The following is a 16335-nucleotide window of genomic DNA, read 5'->3' as shown; positions in this document are numbered from 1 at the left end:
CAATAAAAAAAAAATAATATATTTTTTTTATAATACAAAAATATCAAAACAAATATTCACTTATTTGTATCAAATAGACAACATTATATAAAAATGATTTTATTATTAATCGTCGGTCGAAGTAAAATTTACTCATTGACACAACGACAATAGTCAATCCTTATTATATTAAAAAGATTGTTCGTAGGTCGTCGTCGTCGTCGTCGTCGTTGCCCTTACCGATATCTTCGATCGATATATATAAAGATATATATATATAAAAGTAAAGCACACATGTATACTCACACATATACACAAAGTACATACACATGTATACTCACACATATACACAAACTACATACACATGTATACTCGCATATATACACAAAGTACATACACATGTATACTCACACATATACACAAAGTACATACACATGTATACTCACACATATACACAAAGTACAACACATATATATGTGTTGTACATTCACACATACATTCAAAGTACATACACATGTATACTCACACATATACACAAAGTACATACACATGTATACTCACACATATACACAAAGTACATATACATGTATACTCACACATATACACAAAGTACATACACATATATACTCACACATACATTCAAAGTACATACACATGTATACTCGCATATATAAACAAAGTAGATACACATAAGTACTCACACATATACACAAAGTACATACACATGTATACTCACACATATACACAAGACACATACACATACACTCATACATATACACAACATACATACACATGTATACTCACACATATACACAAAGTACATACACATATATACTTACACATACATACAAAGTACATACACATGTATACTTACACATATACACAAAGTAGATACACATGTATACTTTCACATATACACAAAGTAGATACACATGTATACTCACACATATACACAAAATAGATACACATGTATACTCACACATATACACAAAGTACATACACATGTATACTCGCATATATACACAAAGTACATACACATGTATACTTACACATATACACAAAGTACATACACATGTATTCTCACACATATACACAAAGTATAACACATATGTACTCACACATACATTCAAAGCACATACACATGTATACTCACACATATACACAAGACACATACACTCATACATATACACAAAATATACACAACATACATACACATGTATACTCACACACATACACAAAGTACATACACATATATACTTACACATACATACAAAGTACATACACATGTATACTTACACATATACACAAAGTAGATACACATGTATACTTTCACATATACACAAAGTAGATACACATGTATACTCACACATATACACAAAATAGATACACATGTATACTCGCTCATATACACATAGTTGATTCACATGTATACTCACACATATACACAACATACAGTACATACACATATACACAAAGTAAATACACATGTATACTCGCACATATACACATAGTTGATTCACATGTATACTCACACATATACACACAAAACACATGTACATGTATACTCATACACATACACAAAGTACATACGCATGTACACTCACACATATACACGATACACATACACATATATAATCACACATATGCATAAAGTATATACACATGTATACTCACACATATACACATAAATATTTTCAAATATTCGAAAAAGACATACACAATTTGTTGTTCTTAATATTTCTCTTAATCTAAGGTGAACTGAAGTAAGGAGAGGTAGAGAAAAAATTAAAGACGGTTGTTAAAAATGTAGAATTTTTTTATTCATAAATCTTCTTGGCGACGATCCTGTTACTTATAACGAAGATAAAGTAAGTAACTAAATTATTTTAGTGTCCTTTTTTTACACATTCACATGTGTCATATCAAGTGAGTCAATGCATATAAAAATGTTAAAATTAAACAGCTGTAATAAAATAACTTAATTAATTTTTTCAAGGAGCAGCCGTTATGTTCAGCGCTTCTATGAAATATTACCAAAACATTCTATAAACCTTTGAAAGGTTATATTCCTGTTGAAAAAGTTATATAGAATTTCTCTAGAACCATTCTATAGAGTTATTCTATTTAAATTATAGTGAATATTCTATAGAATTTCACTTGAAAGATTCTATACAATTTCTACATGTATTATACTAAATTTTAGTGAAAATTTAAATATATAAATCATAATATTTTAAATACTTTTTGTGTTAAACTTGTCATTGAAGTATTAAATTATTTCACAAAATATTTATTTTTTTAATTAAAGTTTACTAAAAATTATTAGAATTCAAATAAAAATTCTATAGCATCATTTTAGTGAAATTCTAAAGAATATTTACTAGAGTTTATATAGAATAACTCTATAGAATGAGTTTACTAATATTCTATAGAACTTTTTCAGCTTGGATTGTTTATTATGTCTATAATAAATGTTTTCAATTTAAGAAGCAGCCGTTATTGTCAGCGCATTTTATAAAAATTGAGTTGTTTTATTATTTCGTATTGCTGCCGTTACTTTCAGCGCTTCCTTAAACAATTATTAAAAATACATCAAACTTTAAAGTATTAATTTCTTTATGCTATATGACTTTTATGCAATTTGTATTAAGGATCGGCCGTTATTTTCAGCGCTTCCTTATAAAATATTGTTAAATTTTTGTTAATTATATTGAGAATATTAAAATTAAATTTAAATATTATATTGTAAATAGAAGTATTAGATTTTATATGCTTCTTCATATATTTTGTTTGAAGGAGCATCCGTTATTTCCAGCGCATCCTTTCAAATTGTCAAAAATGTTATTCATAACTGAAATTTTTTACAAAGGACTATATATTAGTTTTATAAAACTTCTGTATATACTATGTTTTTTGTATATATCTTTCCCTCATCCTTACTTTTATTTTTATTTGTGATTCTTATGTAAGAATCTTTATTTAACATTATTTTTAAATTTTTTTTAGATGTTGCTCTGGATAGAGCAACATATAATTGCCCATGACTGAAAATTGGTGTTGGTAAATATACACCTACTTTTTTAAATGATTGACCTTGTGATTTGTTTATAGTCAATGCAAACCCTAGCCTAACTGGAAATTGTTTTCTAGTCATATTAAATGGTATTTCCTCATTAGAAGGAGATAAAACAATTCGTGGTAAGATTACAATTTTACCTTTCATATTTCCAGTTATTATTTTTCCTGTAATAGAAAAATCATTCATCTCCATTATTTTTAATCTTGTTCCATTACATAAACCTCCTTCTATATTTATGTTTCTTAAAAGTATTACTATTGCTCCGATTTTTAATACTAATTTATAAGGTGGAAGTCCATTTGGAGTTAATGAGTTTAAAAATTCAATTGGTATTACTGTATCTATATCATTTTCGTCTGCAGATGAATCTATACTTAAGTATTCTCTTGATTTACTTTTTATTTTTTCAAGAATATTGTTATTTAATTCGAATACATCATTATTTCTTGGAGCCAAAATAATTTTTTCATGAATGTTATCATCTTCTACATCTATTGTATTGCCATATATTTCTTCAATAATATTATTAGAGAGTAATTCCTTTGGAATATTTATTACATTATTTTCTTTTTCAAATGAATTTGAAAATTTGCCATTTCCTACATTTAGAAGCCATTTTTTAAATTTTTGGTCATTATTTAAAACACGTAAATTTTCTTTTAAAGATAAACATTGGAATTCGGACCATAATTCACTTTTTTTAACACAATTAATAACTGTTAAGGATCTATTGCCATGTTTGACAATTGGTAAAGTTTGCCTAAAATCTCCTGCAGTTATAATAACTTTATTTCCAAAAACTTTGTCTACTTTTGTGATATCTCTAAATAATCTATCGGCAGCCTCAAATGCATGTTTTGAAGTCATTGTTATTTCATCCCAGATAATTATTTCACATGATTTTATTTTATTTCCATGAATAGAATTTGCATTTATATTGCAAGTGGTTTGATCTGATATTATTAATGGTAATTTAAATGTCGTATGAACTGTTTTGCCTCCTTCTAATAAATTTGCAGCTATTCCTGTCCATGCTACTGGAAGTACAGATATGTTGTTAATATTAAGAAATTCTATTAATGTATTAAGTAAATAACTTTTCCCAGTACCACCTGGACCGTCAATAAAATAACATTTTTTTTGTCTTATTATTAACGGCGTTGATAATAATATTAAAATTTTCTCTCTGAGTTTTTGTTAATGTATTCAATTTTGAAACATTGTTATTATTCGATATTGTTTTGTTTGCAGAATGACTTTCTACATTCGTTAACTTATTTTCATCAGAATATGACAGTTCAATATGAGGCAAATTAAAGTCAGTTAAGGTTAAACCATTGTTAATCAGAATGCTATTAATTATTTTTAATGCCCAAAATTCTCCAATTTTAGACTCTAGTTTAGTATGATAAAAATACAATTTATATTTGTCATATAATTCTCGTGCATTAATTGGGTTGTGATGCACACAAATATATGCAAAAAGTTCACATATTGCTTTTGGAAATGCAGTTTGACAAACTTCATTCAAACATTTATCCCATTCATTATCTACTGTAATTAATTGTCCTGCTTTTGCAGCTTCAAGAAATGTAGGATATTCTACGTTATTAAACGTTCTTAAATCTTCAAAAGATGTTGCACCTTTAACATGCAATAATAATAGACGCAAAAAGTATTTTTCACGTTGACGTGGATTTACCAAGTACATTCTACTGATCACAGTTTTATATATCGATTTTCGGTTGGTCCATATTTTTTTTGAATTATTGTACACATAATAATTTGGAATTTCTGTATATAAAAAATTTCTAGCTTCAATATCTACTTTGTTCAATTCAAACCATGATGTTAAAGTTGTATTAACATTTCTATTTAGTATTTGTTCTTCTGATCCCTCTTTGAAATAAACATTCTGTTCATTTTTATTATGAACTGCTAATCTATAAATAATATGTGACATTTCACTTATTGGAAATTCGAATAATCGATACATGGCTTGAGAAGGGCAAACATATCTTGTATTTATATATTGCTGAATTTCATCATATTTCATTTCTGGTTCTTTAGTATCATAGTTTTGTAATTCATCTTTATCTATATTTGGGTTACTATTGACAATCTTCATTTCAATTAAAGCGCAATCATGGCCTTTATAACAATATTTAAATAAGTATTTAATGGCAAATACTGTAGAACATACTTCAACATTTATATGGCAATTAAATTTTAGTAGTAAATATGGATTATAAGGTACCACAAATCTATTATCAGCAATTTTTGCATTAGAAAAAAATATTCTTCTGCCATCATTTCTTCTTCTATAAATTGGATATCCTGTGGTATTGAAATCTGTTGATTCATTATATTGTTTTGGGAAATTTTTGGTACATTTATTATTTGTTTTATCCATGCAAGGTGAATTCCTATTTTGATCCCCACATGGACCATGAATCATAAATTGTTTAACAATCTTGAATAAACGTGGATTAGTTTTTTCATCTGGTATTTCAGCGGTAATAAATTTGTCCACATCATTAGAATTACGCATTTTATCATTTTTATCCAGAAATAATAATAAATGCATATGTGGCAAACCTCTTTTTTGAAACTCTATTACATATGTGTATGCAATACATTTTCCAAATATCCCTTTTTTAAAACTTCTTCTTTGAATTCTTTAATTTTTTGATTAAATACTCTAACAACTATGTCAGGTCGATTTATTACTTCTTCATTTTTCCCAATGTTATTAATAATTTCTTCCCAATTAGAATTACAAGTCATAGTTATAAATAAGTCAGGTTTACCATATTTTTGTACTAAACACATAGCGTCAATAAAATTTTGTTGCAAAGCTCTTGGACTTCCTATAAAAGTTGAGGGTAGAATAAATAGTTTTCCAATGTTTAATTTTTCATTTTCATTCTTTTTTTTATGTAAGTAATCCATTAATCCACTATATAACTCAGTTCTCAAACTATTTTGTTGATTTCTCACATAGTACAATCTTGAACTTTCTACTTTAATCCAAGCATCAACAATATATTGCTGTGTTAGTTTACCCAAATTTAAAAATGGATTAAAATCGCCTCTTATATTTAATTTATATGAGTAAAATTGCAAGGCGGTAATATTACTTTTATTTTTCATATTTGGTAAATTTGGCATCCAACCATAACCACCCGATGGATATATTAGTGGATACGTCATGGGATCTACATGCTTACTGATAGCAGGTATACGAATAGTGTGACGTTGCACAATTTTTCGTAATTATTATTTATATTTTGTTGAAAATATACATAAATAAATGATTGAATCGCGAGTACAATTTTGTAAATAAACAATCGCCAGTGATCGTCAAGAATTCTCAGGTCATAGTCGCTGATAATATTTGTTTTTAAATTTGTTTTATTTTTTTTGTAATAAAAATATTCGACGAGCTGTTCAAATCAAGGAGAGTTCCCGGTTCCTGTTCATTGGTTCAACAGAAGCCAACACGCTTGCGCCATATCGTCACTTCCGCTTACCCTGTTTGGAGGAGAATATCACGTGACCAAAAATCCCCAAGCAATATATATTATTATCGTTACCATATTTCTGCATCCAACTCACAAATTGTTACCGACCCCTAAATAACACCCAGTATTTTGAAATAATAGACATTTTCAATACTTGGAGTGTTTAATTCAAAATTTAATTTGAGAGAGTATTTCCTGTCATTTCTCCGTTCCAGTGGAGACAACCTTTAGCCAGTGCCCGAGTAATTATACATTTTTCTCAACCTTAATTAATATCTTTGATTTTTGAGAAATCATAATTAAGGGAGTTGAGTTCGTCACTAAATTCTCGGAGGTTGACGGCATGGAAGACAAGGATGGAAATTTATAGCAAAAGGAAGCAGAAAACTGTGTGTAGTTTACTTTGGGGTAACTACTTTTTCCAGCAACTACGCTCCTGGCGCTTGATCGCCGTGGCGCAGTAACACATGTTGTCTTGGTGGCTACCGGCGGGGTAGGTGGGGAAGGCGGACGACGCGTCGTGCCGGCAACGAGGACTTTCTTCGCTCTCTTGCTTTTTGGCAATCATTGGCGAAAGTCACATTTTATCTTTAAATTTTGTTTTTTTTTTGTAATTTAATTTTCATTAGTGAAAAGTGTAAAACCCATCGAGGATCTCTTTTTGGACGTCGTTTTCTTTAAAAGAAAAAGTGAGTAATGTCACAACATCTATAAATATTCCTTTTTTTAATAAAATGTGAAAAATTAAATTTTTTTTGTAATGGTCGACCGACCTCGTGTTCAAGCAAATTAGTGTTTGAACATTATTTCTTTAAAATAATGTTTTATTTTAATTTCTAATTTTTGTTATGATAATAATTAAATTTTTAATTTTATTAAATTTATTTTTTTTTGTTGCTTTTTCTCAATTTTTGCTTGAACACGTGTCGGATTTTCAAGAGTTCACTATTTTCTCATTTTCTTTTTTTTGTGTAATTAAACTTGTGAAATCGGTTTATTTTCTCCCTGATTTATTGTTGTTGTTACCAATCCCTTAATTTAATTTTGTGACCGATTCTAGATTCTTCCCTTTTTGTCCCTGTTACCTAATTTTGTGCCCCTTTTATTATTGTGACCTCCTTATTAGAATAAAAATTATTAATATTATGTGAATCTCTTATTAAATTGATTTATTTTGACCATTTTATTGATTTATTAATTTGTAACTTTGACTTGACCTGAGAAGTGCTAGAGCTAATTTTCTTTTGTAATTTTATATTTTTGTTTGAATTGTTAATTTGAGATTTTGGAAATAATTTAATAAATGTTATAATTGATCTTTTATGAAAATGGTATACTTTCTTCGCACCCCGACGCTCTATTCCTTTGGTCATGTGACCCTGACTAGCCAGCAAATTTAATATCCCTTTCTTTTGAAAGCATTTCATTTTTCTCAATGTTGCAGCATAATTTTAATTTATCTTTTAATTTTTGGGTGTTTGATCCCGTAATTTTGACTTTTCGGATTTTTGATCCTGTATCTTGGAATTTAGTTCCACTTTTTTTTAATTTTAACTGTTTTTAAGAAAACTGTCCCAAGAAAGGAATGGCGCCCAACTTTTGCTGAGTTTAGCGCTGCAGAGTTGATAAAATATTGAAATGGCTTTCTTCTTTCCCCCCTTTCTTTTCTTCAATTGTCTTGGACTATGAGACTTTGGCTTAAACTAATGATATCTTATTATAAAAATAAAATTTTGTCTATTGTTGTTCATTTATAATTTTGAAAATTTCTTTTGTTTATTTTGTTTTATTTGTTTATATTTCATTCAGTTAATTATTATTGTTTATTTATAAATTCTAAATAATATGAATCTTTGTTTATTAATTTTATAATAAAATGTTATAATTATTCTTTTATTTATCTTTCGTAAAAAGGTCCATTACAAATTTTGGCGCCCAACGTGGGGCAAGCCAAAGCAAGAAAATATACCATTTGAAAATTAAAAAAAAAAAAAAAAAAAAAAAAAAAAAAAAAATTTTTTATCTGTCTTTTATTATTAATTTTAGTAATTTCACAGGTCAAAAATTATTATGTCTTGTTGAATTATTTAGTATAAGAATGTGATTTTTGAAATTATATTATTTCTTGAATTCTATATTTGAAAATGTATTATGGTATTATTATGATTGTCGATGAGCAATTGTGTGTTTACATTTGTGGATGGCGACTTTAAGTCTCTATTAATATTTTACTATTTATCGAATATACCCAGTTACATTGTATTATTTCCCTGAATAATTCCCATTTGACTTTCTACGCCCAGAAAATAAGTTTATAAAATGTTACCTCGATTAAAATGACCCATCTTATTTTTTTAACAAGTTACCAATATTTTTCCCCTTTTGTGATTATAATATTCAATCGCAAAAATTTACAGGTTCCTTATGATGACTTACAATAGAATAAAAATATTTTTTTATTAATTTTATTTAAGCCATTAAAAACTACATTTCGAAACTTTGCGAAAAGTTCATTTTCCTTCTATCAGAGACCCAATATATATTTTTTTAGAAAAACTGCTAATATGCACCGTCACACGCGGAATTGGATAGATAACCTCCATCCAAGAGAATTAGAGATGGAATTAGCCAACAGAGGTCTTCTGATACCAGGAACCGCGAACGAGCAACGGAGACGCCTACGTCATTACGAACGCACACGAAGCGGTGAAACATCAGAACCTATAGAAAACGAATCAAATAATGACCCCCCATTAGATAGACGCGATAGTGATTCTACCGAGACAGCCGTTAGTGAAACATCAATCAACGCGAGTGGCCAAACGATAATTCAAATGCGCGATAATTCTGTAGATGGCGCTGCTGCAATTATTACGGAACCTCACGCGAATAATATTGTTCAGTCTGAAACAATACGTCAGACTGGAACTATTCCCCGAACAACAAGAAATGATACAGTAGTTAATAATCGTCGCACCTCAAATGAGATAAGCACGAGTAATACACTTCATATTCTTGCTGATTCAACAAATAGAAGAAGTAGTCTTCTTAATGACCAGAATCAGTCAACTGCTGAATTACCCCCTCCACCTTATGAAAACATCGCAGTCAATAAAAGTAACCCAGAAATATCGATGTGTAATAGCGATCCTTTCCACCAAAGGGAACAACCTTTTATTCCCAGGAGATCTCAATATAGAAATGATTTACCATTAATGCGCGAACGTGATCAAAATAATGTATCGGAAATAAATAATCCATATAATAGATCCCGTACTCCCACTTTACGTAACCAACACTATGATCCCCGCAATGTCAATGAACCAACTCGATATGATCAATTACGTTACCAAATATTTCCAGAACAAAATACACAATCCCTTGAGTATAATGAACGTCGGGTAGAAAATAATAGACGTGTTGATACTCGAGACCCACCACCTAACCAAATGTATCGTTACCATGAAAATATTGAAAATGAATTTAATAGAATGTCCTTAAATGAATCGGAAAATCTTAGGTCTAGAAGAAATCAATATGATAGGAGAGAAGAAAATCTTGCTCCCCCTAGGCGTGATTATAATAATCCAGAAAGAAATGTTAGATCACATGTACGATTCGATCCCGAAATGATTAACAGTGATGACAGACCATCTCGCAACATTGAGTCACCTCCCCGAAGAAATTACACAAATAGTACTGCTCAAGCGTATGATATCATGCGCAAATGGGGTCTGAAATTTTCTGGCTCACGTAATGAAGATCCAGATTCCTTCATAAGAAGAATCTCAAGTGGTAGATCTATGATTTATATAAGAGATGAAGATCTTTTGAATTTGCTACCATTCTTTTTAACTGGAATAGCTGCACGCTGGTATGAAGTACATAGAGAACAATGGCTCTCATTTGAAGATTTTGCTATCGATTGCAGAGTTAGATTCAGTGATCCAGACTTTCAATTTGAGTTAATGCAAGATATACATCGAAGGACTCAAGGAGAATACGAACTAGTCGCAGATTTTTTAACATGTATGTTATCAATGTTTGATAGATTAACACCCAGATTACCCGAATATGAAGAAATCAACTTCGCACATAGAAATCTGTTACCACGCCTACACCTTACAATCCCCAGAGCATCGATAAGAAACTTCGCCCAATTTGAACAGATAGCAGTAGCTACTGAAAAATCATTCAGAGTAGCAAAACACTATCGTCCCCCACCAAAACCTGAAGGCTCATTATTACCAGACTTAGCCTATCGTGGCCCAACTATTAAATCAAGCCCTAGAAGAAGAGAAAATCTGAATCTCCTAAAGGAAGAAGAAGAAGGAAAAGAGGATAATCCTGAAGAAGATAATATATAAGAAATATTAATGATTGAACAACAACCTACTAAGGATAATGTGAAACCTTATAATAAATCCTCTCAAAATAAAAATAAGTTACCTACTAAAGAAAATAAATCACTCGAAAATGCAGTTTCTTCTAAAGAACTAAATTCTAAGAAACCAAATAACAAACCTAAAGAATTAATATGTTGGAATTGTGACCAACTTGGTCATCGCCATAATGATTGTGAAGAGACTAAAACCATATTCTGCTATGGTTGCGGTTATAAGGAAGTTACCAAACCTAAGTGTCCAAATTGTGCGGGAAAAGCCAACCAGGATCGTTAGAAGGGGTTCAGACGGTTCTGACTTCATCAAAGCAACCCCACTCGCGCGATAAAACCTCCTTATTTAAAAATTCTTTGCTATTACCTGAAAATAATTCCGAATTAAAAATTCAACCATCGACCTTGATCAATCAAAAACGAAAATTGAAAAATGAGAAAATTATAAATAAAGTGGAAATAAAATGTCCAAATCTTGAAACAGATATTTCTCAAATTAATGGTGTTTATAGCCCTCAAGATCTTGACATCTTTATATATTGTGAAAGTGGTCGATATTGTATTGATCAAAAAGAATTAGATAAAATTAAAAATAATGAAAATTATATTATGAAAAATAATTCTGATTCTCTACAATTTATGCATACATCTGATATAGTAAGTCACACTGACCCAATTGAAACAGATAAAACCGTGACCCCTCCCCATTCAGATGAACCAATTGATGCACCAATCAACCCTCGTGAAGAAAATAAATCATCTCAAGAAAACGACCCTTGTATAGAAAGTACATTTGAAATTCTACGTGACACTTGTTTTAATCTTTCCGATCTATGTTACCCTACTTCGTCACCTTCAAGTCATGAACCTTTATTATATGCAACAGTCATTATTGGAAATCATGCAGTAAAAGCCCTAGTAGACTGTGGAGCCTCTAGAACTTTTATTGGCCCTCTCTGCCTTGAATTAATTAAAGAATTAAATATCCCCATCAGTGAGAAAATTGGCTCTGTCCAATTAGCGAATGGCGAATTATTGACTGTTTCGAAAGAAGTAATGTTACCTGTGGAACTTAATGGAAAATGTAGATCTCTAAAAGCACGAGTTCTTGATTCATTATCGGAACCCTTAGTTCTCGGATTGGACTTTCTAAAATTTTATAAAATACAAGCTGACTTCGCTTCTCGAACTTGGTCATATAGAGAGAAACCCAAGAAAATATTTAGATTTGAAGCTCGACAAGTAACACCAGAAAGCTGTGCAGGATTAATGGAACTTGACGCTACTCAACGAGATAGACTTGAGAAATTCCTAAAGGAACATTTACCAGAAATTCCAGATAAACCAGGACTAACTAACCTGACAACACACGTTATTGATGTTGGAGAAAATACACCAGTAAAACAACGATGTTACATAGTATCCCCAAAAGTCATGGAAGCGACCGTGGCGGAGTTAGAACAGATGTTAATAGATGACGTCATAGAACCTTCGGATAGTGACTGGTCCAACCCTATCGTCATGGTTAGAAAACCTAACGGAGAATATAGATTCTGTTTGGACTTTCGAAAACTCAACTCTCTCACCAAAAAAGATGCATATCCTCTTCCTCAGATGGACGCAATCTTGGGAAAACTACGCAAAGCTCGCTATATATCAAAAATTGATTTACATAAAGGATTTTGGCAAATTCCTCTTTCAAAAGAAAGTAAAGCAAAAACAGCTTTTGCAATTCCTGGACGAGGTCTTTTCCAATTTAAAAGGATGCCATTTGGTTTAACCAACGCTCCAGCAACTTTCCAACGCCTCGTAGATCGTTTAATTGGACCGGAAATGGATCCATATTGCTTCGCTTATTTGGACGATATAATAGTAGTGACCGAAACCTTTGAAGAACATCTTAAATGGTTAGCAATTGTTTTGAATAAATTAAAAGATGCTGGCTTGAAAATAAATCCCAGCAAATGTGAATTCGTCGTACCTCAAGTCCGTTACCTTGGATTTATAGTCAGTGAGAAAGGTTTGCTAGTGGATCCTGATAAAATCGCCCCTATTCAAAGTTACCCTACCCCCACTAACGTGAAAGAATTACGTCGATTCCTCGGCATGTCTAGTTGGTATCGACGATTTATTCCTCAATATGCTACCCTATCGTCACCTCTCAATAAACTATTAGGAAAGAAACAACGCTGGCAATGGACTCAAATTCAACAAGATGCCTTCGAAAAATTGAGAGAAAGTCTCACAGATACCCCTGTTTTATCGAGACCAAATTTCGACCAACCATTCGAATTACAAACAGATGCTAGTGATGTCGGCCTAGGAGTAGTATTGACACAGAAAATTGATGGAGTTGAACACGTCATTTCCTATGCTAGTAGAACTTTGACTGCAGCCGAACGTCAATATTCAACAACGGAAAAGGAATGTCTCGCCGTAATTTGGGGAATTCAGAAATTCAGAGCATATCTTGAAGGATATCATTTCACAGTAATAACTGATCACAGCAGTCTTCGTTGGTTACATAAATTACGTAATCCAACCGGTCGATTAGCCAGGTGGGCATTGTCTTTATTAGAATACGATTTTGAAATCATCCACCGAAAAGGTGCAATGCACCACGTACCTGACGCTCTTTCTAGAATACCTGTGACCCTATGCGACGAAACGCAAACTAACCCTGAAGAAAATCTGTATACTGTTGAAGAAACCGATAATTCTTGGTATACCCGTCGTTATCTATTAGTGATCGAATTCCCTGGACGTTTTCCGAATTGGCGAATTAATGATGGTAAATTGTACTATCATCGACCTGATCCAATCATCTCTACGTTTACAGAAGATTTAAATGCTTGGAAACTTGTCCCTACTGAAACTGAGAGAGGAAGAATCCTATGTGAAGCTCATAATGAACCGCAAGCTGGACATTTAGGAATACAAAAGACATATATGAGATTAGCTGAAAACTATTATTGGCCGGGATCCTACCGAGAAGTAGCCAAGTTTGTACGCAACTGTGAAATATGTCAAACATGCAAAGTTGATCAAAAATTACCAGCAGGAATTATGGGTCAACGAATTGTAGAATCACCTTGGACTGTAATAGCAGCGGATATCATGGGACCATTTCCCCCTAGTCGCGCAAATTTCAAGTACATACTAGTCATTCAAGATATCTTTAGCAAAATGATTGAAATCAAAGCTTTAAGAAATGCTACAGGAAAACTAATCACAGATGCCTTTCGAGAATTAATTCTCAATCGTTGGGGAGCACCTCGTGTATTGTTAACCGACAATGGCACAGAATTCGTTAATAGTTCTCTACGCTCACTTGCTCAAGAATATGGTATTTATCACACAACCACTCCACCTTACCACCCTCAATCAAATCCTGTGGAGAGAGTTAATCGAGTACTTAAAACCATGATCGTCTCATTTATAGATCAAGACCACAGAGATTGGGATAAATACCTATCAGAATTTAGATTCGCTTACAATACCGCTCGCCATGATACCTTGAAAACATCACCAGCCTTCCTGAATCATGGTCAAAACCTAAAACCTATTAATCAACTCAGAAATAAAACTGACGAAATCCCTACCATTGATCCACAAGATCCAAACCTATGGGAAAAACGAATGAAAAAGCTCCAAATAATGAAAGATTGGATTATTGAAAATTCTGATAAAGCATTTCAAAAACAATCCCATTATTACAATCAAAGTCACCGTCCCGTAAAATATTCAATTGGAGATTTAGTTCTCACTCGTTGCCGAATCTTGTCTTCTAAAATGAAAAATGTTTCCTCTAAATTAAACCCTAAATATGTTGGACCTTATAAAGTATCTAAAATTTTCTCTCCTTGTGTTGTTGAACTCAGTGACCTTTCCCTCAATAAACTAGGAAAATTCCATGTTAAAGATATTAAACCCTATTTGCATTCTAACTAAAATTTTATTTGTAGATTCAATACAACTCAGAAGTGACCAAAGGTAGTTGTGAAATGGAGGAAGATTTCGAAAATATGAGTCGTTCGAATCGAGATCCATTAAGTGATTCCGATTTTGAAATCATCGATGAAATGGATGAATTTGAACCACAGATTCCACCAGAAACAGAACTGCAACCTTCACTTGATAAAGATTCTCAACCCCCACTTGGAGAAGAGTCACCATCTCCACAAGATGATCAACCTCAGACTCCACCCGAAGATCAATCCCAACCCCCGCCTACAGCAGGAGATATTGATGAATCCGATTTCCTGCAACAAATGACAAATATTAGCGTACAAGATACAGTATATCAACTATATCAAACTATCGCTGCTCAAAAATTATTTATTGAAGCGTTACAACAGCAACTGAAACTAGCTCACGACGCCATCAATTCCTTCCCTGTACAAATGCGCCAAGCCAGAGAAATTGTACAGCATCAAGAGGAAGAAAATAAAGAGTTAATCCTAAAAGTCGCAGCCTTGGAAAAGGATATAGGTGAATATCGTGACCCAAAACCCGAAGATGAAACTTGGACCCCCGACGATGAAAGACGCATTGTTACCCAGCCCAGTTGGAAATTTTTGAAACCCGTGCGTAATTCCCTAAAAAGTATTGAGAAATTATTCCCTAGTATTCCCTTTGCAATAACCTCAGCGTTTAGAGCAGAACGCCAACGTTACCTAGAACTCAACCAAATCGAAGCACAAAAACGAGTTCTTAATGTTACATATTACCGAGAGAAAAATGGAGAACGATTAACTCCTACTACAAACGATGTCCAAATTCAAACTGACAATATTGAAATTTCTCTTACCCACGATTCTAAAATGAGTTCATTAACTAATGATGAATCGAATCATACTTGGAATTTAGAAACTCCAAGGACACCATCACCAGTGTTACAAATAACAATTTCTGACGATGAAATTGAAAAGGAATCTAACTGTCCCGTGACCTCCAAATTGAATCCCCTAAATAAGTCACCACCCATGATTGACGTACTGAAAATCTCCGACACAGAACCCCTGACAACTAAACCCCCACCCCAGTTACCACCAAAATCCAAATTTGCCCCTAGAAAAGATCTACACCCTATCTTAAAAGAAAATTTTGTTACGTCAAGATCTAAAATCACTAAGCAAAATTCTGTATCGAAAGAACATTCTAGAACCTCTCGCCTTCAATCGTCACCAACTCGTTCTCATATTCAACAACCTTCTACTTCTCGGCAATCTTCGTTACCAACTCATTCTGATGTCCCACAACCATCCCCATCAAAACGTTCTAAGTCACCTAACAAACCTCATATTTCACGACATTCACCACTAATAGGTCATTTCCGACCCACACGCCGTTCTCCC

This window comes from Leptopilina boulardi, unplaced genomic scaffold, assembly GCF_019393585.1.
Source record: "Leptopilina boulardi isolate dan_hultmark-lab unplaced genomic scaffold, ZJU_Lbou_2.1 LbouV2_8, whole genome shotgun sequence".
Lineage (NCBI taxonomy): Eukaryota > Metazoa > Arthropoda > Insecta > Hymenoptera > Figitidae > Leptopilina > Leptopilina boulardi.
Note: the sequence above shows the minus strand (reverse complement) of the source record.